This window comes from Microcebus murinus, chromosome 18 (genome assembly GCF_040939455.1).
Source record: "Microcebus murinus isolate Inina chromosome 18, M.murinus_Inina_mat1.0, whole genome shotgun sequence".
Taxonomy (NCBI): domain Eukaryota; kingdom Metazoa; phylum Chordata; class Mammalia; order Primates; family Cheirogaleidae; genus Microcebus; species Microcebus murinus.
Genome location: NC_134121.1, coordinates 1,613,899 through 1,628,646, shown reverse-complemented (window position 1 = coordinate 1,628,646; position 14,748 = coordinate 1,613,899). Strand labels below are relative to the sequence as shown.

The 14,748-nt window shown below is 62.9% G+C and overlaps 4 non-coding genes across 4 annotated transcripts; all 4 read left to right on the top strand.

The window, feature by feature from the left end:
- The first annotated feature begins 1,115 nt into the window (after nucleotides 1-1,115).
- Nucleotides 1,116-1,234, top strand: LOC142862068 (5S ribosomal RNA). Its single transcript, XR_012913214.1, has one exon. It is a non-coding gene; the product is annotated as a 5S ribosomal RNA (ribosomal RNA).
- Nucleotides 1,235-5,017: 3,783 nt separating this feature from the next.
- LOC142862067 (5S ribosomal RNA) lies at nucleotides 5,018-5,136 on the top strand. The gene has a single exon (XR_012913213.1). It is a non-coding gene; the product is annotated as a 5S ribosomal RNA (ribosomal RNA).
- A 3,799-nt stretch (nucleotides 5,137-8,935) lies between these two features.
- On the top strand, nucleotides 8,936-9,054 carry LOC142862066 (5S ribosomal RNA). Its single transcript, XR_012913212.1, has one exon. It is a non-coding gene; the product is annotated as a 5S ribosomal RNA (ribosomal RNA).
- Nucleotides 9,055-12,853: 3,799 nt separating this feature from the next.
- LOC142862064 (5S ribosomal RNA) lies at nucleotides 12,854-12,972 on the top strand. The gene has a single exon (XR_012913210.1). It is a non-coding gene; the product is annotated as a 5S ribosomal RNA (ribosomal RNA).
- The last annotated feature ends 1,776 nt before the right edge of the window (nucleotides 12,973-14,748 follow it).

The following is a 14,748-nucleotide window of genomic DNA, read 5'->3' as shown; positions in this document are numbered from 1 at the left end:
AGCTGCTTGTGAATCGCGCCGCCACACACACCAGAGTGCAGGTGTCTTCCGCACAGACTGCGGGCCTCGCTCTTCTGAATGCCGCTAGCTCGCCACCCACCCACGGGTGAACCTGGTCAGGGTGCTTTCTCTCAGGGGCAGACTCTTTTCCGGGCGGGCTACCGGTGTCTCTGTTTGCTCGTTTCTTTCTTCCATTTCGGGAAAGTCTTCCTTGCTGGGTGTGGAAATCTCCTATGCCTTCCCTCGCCTATTCTGTCAGCTTTAAAATTCTCCTTCAGTTGCCACCCTCACAGATGGATTAGGAAACTCTTTCCGGTGCACTCATTAGTGAAATGACCTCCAGGAAGCTGGAATCCAATATCTAATGGCCGATTTTTAGCGAGTCCACACGCCAGGGTGGTCGGGGTCCAAAGCAGCCCCGGCCAGGCCCAGGCCCCTTGGACTGGGCCACAGGAGGACACGGAGGAGGGTCCCGGCCCCCACGAAGCGGTGCCGGCAGTTCTCCACGGGCTTGGGTGTTTTCCAGAGGTAGGAGATGGAGGGGACTGATTTCTTCAGCGCCCCCCAAACCACGCCACCCCACCCCACCCATGGGACACATCCCCAGAGAGAGACGCCCCAGACACTGGCTGTGCCCCAGCCCTGGCCCGGGGGAATAGGCGGCAGCCCACCCACAGGGCGAGGGGGGGGCGCAGCTGAAAGGGGTTGTGGGGGAGGGCGGCCCCTGGCTGGGGTCAAAGGGCGAGCGTCCCGCGCGTGCGCAGTCAGCGGCAGCGACGCGCTGGGGGTGGGCAGCGGGTAGGTGAAGGAGGCCGGGCGAGGAGACGAGGGGGGCTGGGAGGGCTCCACCTTGGCGAGTCCAGCCGTGGAGGCGCATCTTGTGTGAGTGTGAGTGAGTGTGAGTGTGTGTGTGTGTGTATAGAGAGACAGCCCCCCACCCCGCCCCGCCCCGCCCCGCCCATCACCCCCGTCCCTGGGAGCCCGCGGGACCTGGCCAGCGAACTCAACCGGCCCGGCCCGGCCCCGCCCGGCGCGGGGCCTGGGGCGGGAGGCGGCGGCGGGGAAGCCCAGAGAGGCTCGGCTTCTCGAGCGGGGCAGGGGCGCCCTCCGCCGCCGTCTAGGGCCACACCACCCTGAACGCCCCCGATCTCGTCTGGTCTCGGAAGCTAAGCAGGGTCGGGCCTGGTTAGTACTTGGATGGGAGACCGCCTGGGAATACCGGGTGCCACAGGCTGCTGCTTTTTTTTTTTTTTTTTTTTTTGCCTCTTGTTCTGTCCCCTTTCTGGGAGCGCGGCGGCGGCCCGGGGTGGGGGTCACCCCCACCCTCAGCGCCCGCGCGGTGCCTGGCGCCCCAGCCCGCACCGTGGGGCCTCCTCTTGTCCCAAGCCGCGACACCGCCGCCACGCGGCAGCATGCGTGGCATCTGGACTGTCAGGTCTCAGACCAAAGGTCTGCTCTGTGGGAACCGACACGCTGGAGGAAACCTTGAGAGTCTGAGAGGGGAGGGAGTTCCAGAAGAAGGCCAGGATGTCATTTTGAGGGAGTATGTGACCAGAACTCGTCCCGTTGCTTTTGGGGTTCTATGGGCTACACGCAGGAATCTTTGGTGGTGGCACCTGATGTTGGGGGATCCGGAGTCACACCCAGACCTGCTCCACAGGCCTCCTTTTACTTTTCTCTTCGGATTCATTATTTTTAAAAAGTGTCTCTTACCTCTAGGATTGCATTTTCTTTTCTCTCTCTTTTCAAGCAGATGATGGGAGTACAAGTATTCAGGTGACATGTGTTGCCCGTGCCGCCCTCCCCACTGTGTTCTTTTTTTTTTTTTTTTGAGACAGAGTCTCGTTTTGCTGCCCAGGCTAGAGTGAGTGCCATGGCGTCAGCCTAGCTCACAGCAACCTCAATCTCCGGGCTCAAGCAATCCTGCTGCCTCAGCCTCCCGAGTAGTTGGGACTACAGGCATGCACCACCACGCCCGGCTGTGTTTTTCTATATATATTAGTTGGCCAATTAATTTCTTTCTATTTTTAGTAGAGACGGGGTCTCGCTCTTGCTCAGGCTGGTTTCGAACTCCTGACCTGGAGCAATCCGCCCGCCTCGGCCTCCCAGAGAGCTAGGATTACAGGCGTGAGCCACCGCGCCCGGCCCCCCCTGTGTTCTTATTCATATACCTCTCATGTTGTTCCAGCGTATTGTGGGGGTACCAATGTTAAGGTCGGGTGCCTTGCCCTCTCCAAGCCTCCCCCCTCGGGTCAGAGCTTCAAGTGCGCCCATCCCCCAGTCGGTGCGCACCCACCCCATGCCTAATGGATGTGTATGCCCCTCCCCTCCCCCCACCCGCCCGACACCCACCCGATGAAGGTGATTCCTCTCTGTCCACTTAGGCGTCCATCCGTTCGTACCAATTTGCTGGTGAGCGCGCTCACGTGGTGCTCGTGTGTCCATTCTCGGGATACTTGGCTTACTGGAACGGGTTCCAGCTCTGGCCAGGAGAACACGAGAGGCGCCCTCTCACCGCTGCTCCTCACAGCCGAATGGCACTCCGTGGTGTCCACGCGCCACATTTTATTGATGCACTCCTGGATGGATGGGCACTCGGGTCGCTTCCACGTCTTTGGGATTGTGAATTGTGCCCTAACTGTAACCCTAACCCTTACCCAGCCCGTCTCCTCTGCCCCTGCCTGACGCACTCCTCCCCGGCCAGGCCCGTCACTGTCCTGGGCCCCCGCCTGACCGGCTCCTCCCCGCCCGGCCGGTCACCGTCCTCTGCCCCTGCCTGACACGCTCCTTCCCGCCCGGCCTCTCACCGTCCTCGGCCCCTGCCTGACCGGCTCCTCCGTCGCCTGGGCCTTCCAAGGGCTTGGTGTGGATGCTGCTTCCAGGAAGCCCTCCAGAAACCCGGCAGCAGGGTGGCCGCAGCAGTCTCCAGCAGCCGTCCCTAAGTCGCGTGAGTGCGGGGGACGTGCCCCCGCTGTGCCGCGGGGGCCCAGCCTGGTGTCTTCCCTGAGGCCCTGCGGCTGCCGGCTGGGCTGCCGCTCCCCGCAAGGGGAGAGCCGCGGAGGTGGGGACCGCCTCCTGATGGGGACGTACACGCAGCTCTCCACGTCGGATTCCGGGGCTCTCTGTCCTGCCCGAAGGCCCAGCTGGCCTGCGGGTCCTTAGAGTGGCAAAAACCTCCGAAAACTGAGACTGAGGGTCCGGTGGGTGTCTGCACTTTTGTGCTGGGCACCCCAGGGAGGCCCGGGGGCTGGCTGGACAACGCGGTCTGCTGGGCGGGGGGTTTGGAGGAGCAACTGATGCCCTTTGCACTTTGGGTAGCAAGAGTCTGAGGTGTCTCTAAGCCCTGTGCCATGTCGGGGTGGGGGTGCGGGGCGGAGGAGGAGGAGGAGGAGGTGGGAAGGGCCGGGGCCTGCAGTCCTGTTCCCGGGGTGGCACGGCAAGTGGCTTCTTCCACAGGCTGCTTGGCCTGGGCTCCCTGCACCTGGGCCTTTGGAGGACCGGCCCTGTGCTTGCCAACACTTCCTGCAGGGACCCAGAGCTGGGAGGTGGCATCTCTCAGCCCTGGGTCGGGCAGAGCCCCAGCGGGCCATGCCCACAACCTCTCTCAGCACCGGTCCCCCAGAAGGCTCCTTTGGGACCAGGATTCTCTTGCGGTGACTCTTTAAGGTCTGGCCCCTGGATGGAGGGGCACCAGGAGTAGAGGAGCAGGAAGGGGAAGGGGGTGGCCATGCGAGGGGACACTTTGAGGCCAAGTCCCAGCTTCAGCCTGATCCTCCTGGGAACCCCGCTCTGAGACAAGGAGCCGGGCTTCGCATTCCCACAGCAGCCAGTCGTGGGCTGAGGACACCTGGGGCGTTGGGAACTCCCTGGCTTCTCCTTGGTTTAACATCTAGAGCTGCTTGTGAATCGCGCCGCCACACACACCAGAGTGCAGGTGTCTTCCGCACAGACTGCGGGCCTCGCTCTTCTGAATGCCGCTAGCTCGCCACCCACCCACGGGTGAACCTGGTCAGGGTGCTTTCTCTCAGGGGCAGACTCTTTTCCGGGCGGGCTACCGGTGTCTCTGTTTGCTCGTTTCTTTCTTCCATTTCGGGAAAGTCTTCCTTGCTGGGTGTGGAAATCTCCTATGCCTTCCCTCGCCTATTCTGTCAGCTTTAAAATTCTCCTTCAGTTGCCACCCTCACAGATGGATTAGGAAACTCTTTCCGGTGCACTCATTAGTGAAATGACCTCCAGGAAGCTGGAATCCAATATCTAATGGCCGATTTTTAGCGAGTCCACACGCCAGGGTGGTCGGGGTCCAAAGCAGCCCCGGCCAGGCCCAGGCCCCTTGGACTGGGCCACAGGAGGACACGGAGGAGGGTCCCGGCCCCCACGAAGCGGTGCCGGCAGTTCTCCACGGGCTTGGGTGTTTTCCAGAGGTAGGAGATGGAGGGGACTGATTTCTTCAGCGCCCCCCAAACCACGCCACCCCACCCCACCCATGGGACACATCCCCAGAGAGAGACGCCCCAGACACTGGCTGTGCCCCAGCCCTGGCCCGGGGGAATAGGCGGCAGCCCACCCACAGGGCGAGGGGGGGGCGCAGCTGAAAGGGGTTGTGGGGGAGGGCGGCCCCTGGCTGGGGTCAAAGGGCGAGCGTCCCGCGCGTGCGTGCGCAGTCAGCGGCAGCGACGCGCTGGGGGTGGGCAGCGGGTAGGTGAAGGAGGCCGGGCGAGGAGACGAGGGGGGCTGGGAGGGCTCCACCTTGGCGAGTCCAGCCGTGGAGGCGCATCTTGTGTGAGTGTGAGTGAGTGTGAGTGTGTGTGTGTGTGTATAGAGAGACAGCCCCCCACCCCGCCCCGCCCCGCCCCGCCCCGCCCATCACCCCCGTCCCTGGGAGCCCGCGGGACCTGGCCAGCGAACTCAACCGGCCCGGCCCGGCCCCGCCCGGCGCGGGGCCTGGGGCGGGAGGCGGCGGCGGGGAAGCCCAGAGAGGCTCGGCTTCTCGAGCGGGGCAGGGGCGCCCTCCGCCGCCGTCTAGGGCCACACCACCCTGAACGCCCCCGATCTCGTCTGGTCTCGGAAGCTAAGCAGGGTCGGGCCTGGTTAGTACTTGGATGGGAGACCGCCTGGGAATACCGGGTGCCACAGGCTGCTGCTTTTTTTTTTTTTTTTTTTTTTTGCCTCTTGTTCTGTCCCCTTTCTGGGAGCGCGGCGGCGGCCCGGGGTGGGGGTCACCCCCACCCTCAGCGCCCGCGCGGTGCCTGGCGCCCCAGCCCGCACCGTGGGGCCTCCTCTTGTCCCAAGCCGCGACACCGCCGCCACGCGGCAGCATGCGTGGCATCTGGACTGTCAGGTCTCAGACCAAAGGTCTGCTCTGTGGGAACCGACACGCTGGAGGAAACCTTGAGAGTCTGAGAGGGGAGGGAGTTCCAGAAGAAGGCCAGGATGTCATTTTGAGGGAGTATGTGACCAGAACTCGTCCCGTTGCTTTTGGGGTTCTATGGGCTACACGCAGGAATCTTTGGTGGTGGCACCTGATGTTGGGGGATCCGGAGTCACACCCAGACCTGCTCCACAGGCCTCCTTTTACTTTTCTCTTCGGATTCATTATTTTTAAAAAGTGTCTCTTACCTCTAGGATTGCATTTTCTTTTCTCTCTCTTTTCAAGCAGATGATGGGAGTACAAGTATTCAGGTGACATGTGTTGCCCGTGCCGCCCTCCCCACTGTGTTCTTTTTTTTTTTTTTTTGAGACAGAGTCTCGTTTTGCTGCCCAGGCTAGAGTGAGTGCCATGGCGTCAGCCTAGCTCACAGCAACCTCAATCTCCGGGCTCAAGCAATCCTGCTGCCTCAGCCTCCCGAGTAGTTGGGACTACAGGCATGCACCACCACGCCCGGCTGTGTTTTTCTATATATATTAGTTGGCCAATTAATTTCTTTCTATTTTTAGTAGAGACGGGGTCTCGCTCTTGCTCAGGCTGGTTTCGAACTCCTGACCTGGAGCAATCCGCCCGCCTCGGCCTCCCAGAGAGCTAGGATTACAGGCGTGAGCCACCGCGCCCGGCCCCCCCTGTGTTCTTATTCATATACCTCTCATGTTGTTCCAGCGTATTGTGGGGGTACCAATGTTAAGGTCGGGTGCCTTGCCCTCTCCAAGCCTCCCCCCTCGGGTCAGAGCTTCAAGTGCGCCCATCCCCCAGTCGGTGCGCACCCACCCCATGCCTAATGGATGTGTATGCCCCTCCCCTCCCCCCACCCGCCCGCCCGACACCCACCCGATGAAGGTGATTCCTCTCTGTCCACTTAGGCGTCCATCCGTTCGTACCAATTTGCTGGTGAGCGCGCTCACGTGGTGCTCGTGTGTCCATTCCTGGGATACTTGGCTTACTGGAACGGGTTCCAGCTCTGGCCAGGAGAACACGAGAGGCGCCCTCTCACCGCTGCTCCTCACAGCCGAATGGCACTCCGTGGTGTCCACGCGCCACATTTTATTGATGCACTCCTGGATGGATGGGCACTCGGGTCGCTTCCACGTCTTTGGGATTGTGAATTGTGCCCTAACTGTAACCCTAACCCTTACCCAGCCCGTCTCCTCTGCCCCTGCCTGACGCACTCCTCCCCGGCCAGGCCCGTCACTGTCCTGGGCCCCCGCCTGACCGGCTCCTCCCCGCCCGGCCGGTCACCGTCCTCTGCCCCTGCCTGACACGCTCCTTCCCGCCCGGCCTCTCACCGTCCTCGGCCCCTGCCTGACCGGCTCCTCCGTCGCCTGGGCCTTCCAAGGGCTTGGTGTGGACGCTGCTTCCAGGAAGCCCTCCAGAAACCCGGCAGCAGGGTGGCCGCAGCAGTCTCCAGCAGCCGTCCCTAAGTCGCGTGAGTGCGGGGGACGTGCCCCCGCTGTGCCGCGGGGGCCCAGCCTGGTGTCTTCCCTGAGGCCCTGCGGCTGCCGGCTGGGCTGCCGCTCCCCGCAAGGGGAGAGCCGCGGAGGTGGGGACCGCCTCCTGATGGGGACGTACACGCAGCTCTCCACGTCGGATTCCGGGGCTCTCTGTCCTGCCCGAAGGCCCAGCTGGCCTGCGGGTCCTTAGAGTGGCAAAAACCTCCGAAAACTGAGACTGAGGGTCCGGTGGGTGTCTGCACTTTTGTGCTGGGCACCCCAGGGAGGCCCGGGGGCTGGCTGGACAACGTGGTCTGCTGGGCGGGGGGGGGGGGGGGTTGGAGGAGCAACTGATGCCCTTTGCACTTTGGGTAGCAAGAGTCTGAGGTGTCTCTGAGCCCTGTGCCCTGTGGGGGCGGGGCGGGGGGGAGGAGGAGGAGGAGGAGGAGGAGGTGGGAAGGGCCGGGGCCTGCAGTCCTGTTCCCGGGGTGGCACGGCAAGTGGCTTCTTCCACAGGCTGCTTGGCCTGGGCTCCCTGCACCTGGGCCTTTGGAGGACCGGCCCTGTGCTTGCCAACACTTCCTGCAGGGACCCAGAGCTGGGAGGTGGCATCTCTCAGCCCTGGGTCGGGCAGAGCCCCAGCGGGCCATGCCCACAACCTCTCTCAGCACCGGTCCCCCAGAAGGCTCCTTTGGGACCAGGATTCTCTTGCGGTGACTCTTTAAGGTCTGGCCCCTGGATGGAGGGGCACCAGGAGTAGAGGAGCAGGAAGGGGAAGGGGGTGGCCATGCGAGGGGACACTTTGAGGCCAAGTCCCAGCTTCAGCCTGATCCTCCTGGGAACCCCGCTCTGAGACAAGGAGCCGGGCTTCGCATTCCCACAGCAGCCAGTCGTGGGCTGAGGACACCTGGGGCGTTGGGAACTCCCTGGCTTCTCCTTGGTTTAACATCTAGAGCTGCTTGTGAATCGCGCCGCCACACACACCAGAGTGCAGGTGTCTTCCGCACAGACTGCGGGCCTCGCTCTTCTGAATGCCGCTAGCTCGCCACCCACCCACGGGTGAACCTGGTCAGGGTGCTTTCTCTCAGGGGCAGACTCTTTTCCGGGCGGGCTACCGGTGTCTCTGTTTGCTCGTTTCTTTCTTCCATTTCGGGAAAGTCTTCCTTGCTGGGTGTGGAAATCTCCTATGCCTTCCCTCGCCTATTCTGTCAGCTTTAAAATTCTCCTTCAGTTGCCACCCTCACAGATGGATTAGGAAACTCTTTCCGGTGCACTCATTAGTGAAATGACCTCCAGGAAGCTGGAATCCAATATCTAATGGCCGATTTTTAGCGAGTCCACACGCCAGGGTGGTCGGGGTCCAAAGCAGCCCCGGCCAGGCCCAGGCCCCTTGGACTGGGCCACAGGAGGACACGGAGGAGGGTCCCGGCCCCCACGAAGCGGTGCCGGCAGTTCTCCACGGGCTTGGGTGTTTTCCAGAGGTAGGAGATGGAGGGGACTGATTTCTTCAGCGCCCCCCAAACCACGCCACCCCACCCCACCCATGGGACACATCCCCAGAGAGAGACGCCCCAGACACTGGCTGTGCCCCAGCCCTGGCCCGGGGGAATAGGCGGCAGCCCACCCACAGGGCGAGGGGGGGGCGCAGCTGAAAGGGGTTGTGGGGGAGGGCGGCCCCTGGCTGGGGTCAAAGGGCGAGCGTCCCGCGCGTGCGTGCGCAGTCAGCGGCAGCGACGCGCTGGGGGTGGGCAGCGGGTAGGTGAAGGAGGCCGGGCGAGGAGACGAGGGGGGCTGGGAGGGCTCCACCTTGGCGAGTCCAGCCGTGGAGGCGCATCTTGTGTGAGTGTGAGTGAGTGTGAGTGTGTGTGTGTGTGTATAGAGAGACAGCCCCCCACCCCGCCCCGCCCCGCCCCGCCCCGCCCATCACCCCCGTCCCTGGGAGCCCGCGGGACCTGGCCAGCGAACTCAACCGGCCCGGCCCGGCCCCGCCCGGCGCGGGGCCTGGGGCGGGAGGCGGCGGCGGGGAAGCCCAGAGAGGCTCGGCTTCTCGAGCGGGGCAGGGGCGCCCTCCGCCGCCGTCTAGGGCCACACCACCCTGAACGCCCCCGATCTCGTCTGGTCTCGGAAGCTAAGCAGGGTCGGGCCTGGTTAGTACTTGGATGGGAGACCGCCTGGGAATACCGGGTGCCACAGGCTGCTGCTTTTTTTTTTTTTTTTTTTTTTTGCCTCTTGTTCTGTCCCCTTTCTGGGAGCGCGGCGGCGGCCCGGGGTGGGGGTCACCCCCACCCTCAGCGCCCGCGCGGTGCCTGGCGCCCCAGCCCGCACCGTGGGGCCTCCTCTTGTCCCAAGCCGCGACACCGCCGCCACGCGGCAGCATGCGTGGCATCTGGACTGTCAGGTCTCAGACCAAAGGTCTGCTCTGTGGGAACCGACACGCTGGAGGAAACCTTGAGAGTCTGAGAGGGGAGGGAGTTCCAGAAGAAGGCCAGGATGTCATTTTGAGGGAGTATGTGACCAGAACTCGTCCCGTTGCTTTTGGGGTTCTATGGGCTACACGCAGGAATCTTTGGTGGTGGCACCTGATGTTGGGGGATCCGGAGTCACACCCAGACCTGCTCCACAGGCCTCCTTTTACTTTTCTCTTCGGATTCATTATTTTTAAAAAGTGTCTCTTACCTCTAGGATTGCATTTTCTTTTCTCTCTCTTTTCAAGCAGATGATGGGAGTACAAGTATTCAGGTGACATGTGTTGCCCGTGCCGCCCTCCCCCCTGTGTTCTTTTTTTTTTTTTTTTGAGACAGAGTCTCGTTTTGCTGCCCAGGCTAGAGTGAGTGCCATGGCGTCAGCCTAGCTCACAGCAACCTCAATCTCCGGGCTCAAGCAATCCTGCTGCCTCAGCCTCCCGAGTAGTTGGGACTACAGGCATGCACCACCACGCCCGGCTGTGTTTTTCTATATATATTAGTTGGCCAATTAATTTCTTTCTATTTTTAGTAGAGACGGGGTCTCGCTCTTGCTCAGGCTGGTTTCGAACTCCTGACCTGGAGCAATCCGCCCGCCTCGGCCTCCCAGAGAGCTAGGATTACAGGCGTGAGCCACCGCGCCCGGCCCCCCCTGTGTTCTTATTCATATACCTCTCATGTTGTTCCAGCGTATTGTGGGGGTACCAATGTTAAGGTCGGGTGCCTTGCCCTCTCCAAGCCTCCCCCCTCGGGTCAGAGCTTCAAGTGCGCCCATCCCCCAGTCGGTGCGCACCCACCCCATGCCTAATGGATGTGTATGCCCCTCCCCTCCCCCCACCCGCCCGCCCGACACCCACCCGATGAAGGTGATTCCTCTCTGTCCACTTAGGCGTCCATCCGTTCGTACCAATTTGCTGGTGAGCGCGCTCACGTGGTGCTCGTGTGTCCATTCCTGGGATACTTGGCTTACTGGAACGGGTTCCAGCTCTGGCCAGGAGAACACGAGAGGCGCCCTCTCACCGCTGCTCCTCACAGCCGAATGGCACTCCGTGGTGTCCACGCGCCACATTTTATTGATGCACTCCTGGATGGATGGGCACTCGGGTCGCTTCCACGTCTTTGGGATTGTGAATTGTGCCCTAACTGTAACCCTAACCCTTACCCAGCCCGTCTCCTCTGCCCCTGCCTGACGCACTCCTCCCCGGCCAGGCCCGTCACTGTCCTGGGCCCCCGCCTGACCGGCTCCTCCCCGCCCGGCCGGTCACCGTCCTCTGCCCCTGCCTGACACGCTCCTTCCCGCCCGGCCTCTCACCGTCCTCGGCCCCTGCCTGACCGGCTCCTCCGTCGCCTGGGCCTTCCAAGGGCTTGGTGTGGACGCTGCTTCCAGGAAGCCCTCCAGAAACCCGGCAGCAGGGTGGCCGCAGCAGTCTCCAGCAGCCGTCCCTAAGTCGCGTGAGTGCGGGGGACGTGCCCCCGCTGTGCCGCGGGGGCCCAGCCTGGTGTCTTCCCTGAGGCCCTGCGGCTGCCGGCTGGGCTGCCGCTCCCCGCAAGGGGAGAGCCGCGGAGGTGGGGACCGCCTCCTGATGGGGACGTACACGCAGCTCTCCACGTCGGATTCCGGGGCTCTCTGTCCTGCCCGAAGGCCCAGCTGGCCTGCGGGTCCTTAGAGTGGCAAAAACCTCCGAAAACTGAGACTGAGGGTCCGGTGGGTGTCTGCACTTTTGTGCTGGGCACCCCAGGGAGGCCCGGGGGCTGGCTGGACAACGTGGTCTGCTGGGCGGGGGGGGGGGGGGGTTGGAGGAGCAACTGATGCCCTTTGCACTTTGGGTAGCAAGAGTCTGAGGTGTCTCTGAGCCCTGTGCCCTGTGGGGGCGGGGCGGGGGGGAGGAGGAGGAGGAGGAGGAGGAGGTGGGAAGGGCCGGGGCCTGCAGTCCTGTTCCCGGGGTGGCACGGCAAGTGGCTTCTTCCACAGGCTGCTTGGCCTGGGCTCCCTGCACCTGGGCCTTTGGAGGACCGGCCCTGTGCTTGCCAACACTTCCTGCAGGGACCCAGAGCTGGGAGGTGGCATCTCTCAGCCCTGGGTCGGGCAGAGCCCCAGCGGGCCATGCCCACAACCTCTCTCAGCACCGGTCCCCCAGAAGGCTCCTTTGGGACCAGGATTCTCTTGCGGTGACTCTTTAAGGTCTGGCCCCTGGATGGAGGGGCACCAGGAGTAGAGGAGCAGGAAGGGGAAGGGGGTGGCCATGCGAGGGGACACTTTGAGGCCAAGTCCCAGCTTCAGCCTGATCCTCCTGGGAACCCCGCTCTGAGACAAGGAGCCGGGCTTCGCATTCCCACAGCAGCCAGTCGTGGGCTGAGGACACCTGGGGCGTTGGGAACTCCCTGGCTTCTCCTTGGTTTAACATCTAGAGCTGCTTGTGAATCGCGCCGCCACACACACCAGAGTGCAGGTGTCTTCCGCACAGACTGCGGGCCTCGCTCTTCTGAATGCCGCTAGCTCGCCACCCACCCACGGGTGAACCTGGTCAGGGTGCTTTCTCTCAGGGGCAGACTCTTTTCCGGGCGGGCTACCGGTGTCTCTGTTTGCTCGTTTCTTTCTTCCATTTCGGGAAAGTCTTCCTTGCTGGGTGTGGAAATCTCCTATGCCTTCCCTCGCCTATTCTGTCAGCTTTAAAATTCTCCTTCAGTTGCCACCCTCACAGATGGATTAGGAAACTCTTTCCGGTGCACTCATTAGTGAAATGACCTCCAGGAAGCTGGAATCCAATATCTAATGGCCGATTTTTAGCGAGTCCACACGCCAGGGTGGTCGGGGTCCAAAGCAGCCCCGGCCAGGCCCAGGCCCCTTGGACTGGGCCACAGGAGGACACGGAGGAGGGTCCCGGCCCCCACGAAGCGGTGCCGGCAGTTCTCCACGGGCTTGGGTGTTTTCCAGAGGTAGGAGATGGAGGGGACTGATTTCTTCAGCGCCCCCCAAACCACGCCACCCCACCCCACCCATGGGACACATCCCCAGAGAGAGACGCCCCAGACACTGGCTGTGCCCCAGCCCTGGCCCGGGGGAATAGGCGGCAGCCCACCCACAGGGCGAGGGGGGGGCGCAGCTGAAAGGGGTTGTGGGGGAGGGCGGCCCCTGGCTGGGGTCAAAGGGCGAGCGTCCCGCGCGTGCGTGCGCAGTCAGCGGCAGCGACGCGCTGGGGGTGGGCAGCGGGTAGGTGAAGGAGGCCGGGCGAGGAGACGAGGGGGGCTGGGAGGGCTCCACCTTGGCGAGTCCAGCCGTGGAGGCGCATCTTGTGTGAGTGTGAGTGAGTGTGAGTGTGTGTGTGTGTGTATAGAGAGACAGCCCCCCACCCCGCCCCGCCCCGCCCCGCCCCGCCCATCACCCCCGTCCCTGGGAGCCCGCGGGACCTGGCCAGCGAACTCAACCGGCCCGGCCCGGCCCCGCCCGGCGCGGGGCCTGGGGCGGGAGGCGGCGGCGGGGAAGCCCAGAGAGGCTCGGCTTCTCGAGCGGGGCAGGGGCGCCCTCCGCCGCCGTCTAGGGCCACACCACCCTGAACGCCCCCGATCTCGTCTGGTCTCGGAAGCTAAGCAGGGTCGGGCCTGGTTAGTACTTGGATGGGAGACCGCCTGGGAATACCGGGTGCCACAGGCTGCTGCTTTTTTTTTTTTTTTTTTTTTTTGCCTCTTGTTCTGTCCCCTTTCTGGGAGCGCGGCGGCGGCCCGGGGTGGGGGTCACCCCCACCCTCAGCGCCCGCGCGGTGCCTGGCGCCCCAGCCCGCACCGTGGGGCCTCCTCTTGTCCCAAGCCGCGACACCGCCGCCACGCGGCAGCATGCGTGGCATCTGGACTGTCAGGTCTCAGACCAAAGGTCTGCTCTGTGGGAACCGACACGCTGGAGGAAACCTTGAGAGTCTGAGAGGGGAGGGAGTTCCAGAAGAAGGCCAGGATGTCATTTTGAGGGAGTATGTGACCAGAACTCGTCCCGTTGCTTTTGGGGTTCTATGGGCTACACGCAGGAATCTTTGGTGGTGGCACCTGATGTTGGGGGATCCGGAGTCACACCCAGACCTGCTCCACAGGCCTCCTTTTACTTTTCTCTTCGGATTCATTATTTTTAAAAAGTGTCTCTTACCTCTAGGATTGCATTTTCTTTTCTCTCTCTTTTCAAGCAGATGATGGGAGTACAAGTATTCAGGTGACATGTGTTGCCCGTGCCGCCCTCCCCACTGTGTTCTTTTTTTTTTTTTTTTGAGACAGAGTCTCGTTTTGCTGCCCAGGCTAGAGTGAGTGCCATGGCGTCAGCCTAGCTCACAGCAACCTCAATCTCCGGGCTCAAGCAATCCTGCTGCCTCAGCCTCCCGAGTAGTTGGGACTACAGGCATGCACCACCACGCCCGGCTGTGTTTTTCTATATATATTAGTTGGCCAATTAATTTCTTTCTATTTTTAGTAGAGACGGGGTCTCGCTCTTGCTCAGGCTGGTTTCGAACTCCTGACCTGGAGCAATCCGCCCGCCTCGGCCTCCCAGAGAGCTAGGATTACAGGCGTGAGCCACCGCGCCCGGCCCCCCCTGTGTTCTTATTCATATACCTCTCATGTTGTTCCAGCGTATTGTGGGGGTACCAATGTTAAGGTCGGGTGCCTTGCCCTCTCCAAGCCTCCCCCCTCGGGTCAGAGCTTCAAGTGCGCCCATCCCCCAGTCGGTGCGCACCCACCCCATGCCTAATGGATGTGTATGCCCCTCCCCTCCCCCCACCCGCCCGCCCGACACCCACCCGATGAAGGTGATTCCTCTCTGTCCACTTAGGCGTCCATCCGTTCGTACCAATTTGCTGGTGAGCGCGCTCACGTGGTGCTCGTGTGTCCATTCCTGGGATACTTGGCTTACTGGAACGGGTTCCAGCTCTGGCCAGGAGAACACGAGAGGCGCCCTCTCACCGCTGCTCCTCACAGCCGAATGGCACTCCGTGGTGTCCACGCGCCACATTTTATTGATGCACTCCTGGATGGATGGGCACTCGGGTCGCTTCCACGTCTTTGGGATTGTGAATTGTGCCCTAACTGTAACCCTAACCCTTACCCAGCCCGTCTCCTCTGCCCCTGCCTGACGCACTCCTCCCCGGCCAGGCCCGTCACTGTCCTGGGCCCCCGCCTGACCGGCTCCTCCCCGCCCGGCCGGTCACCGTCCTCTGCCCCTGCCTGACACGCTCCTTCCCGCCCGGCCTCTCACCGTCCTCGGCCCCTGCCTGACCGGCTCCTCCGTCGCCTGGGCCTTCCAAGGGCTTGGTGTGGACGCTGCTTCCAGGAAGCCCTCCAGAAACCCGGCAGCAGGGTGGCCGCAGCAGTCTCCAGCAGCCGTCCCTAAGTCGCGTGAGTGCGGGGGACGTGCCCCCGCTGTGCCGCGGGGGCCCAGCCTGGTGTCTTCCCT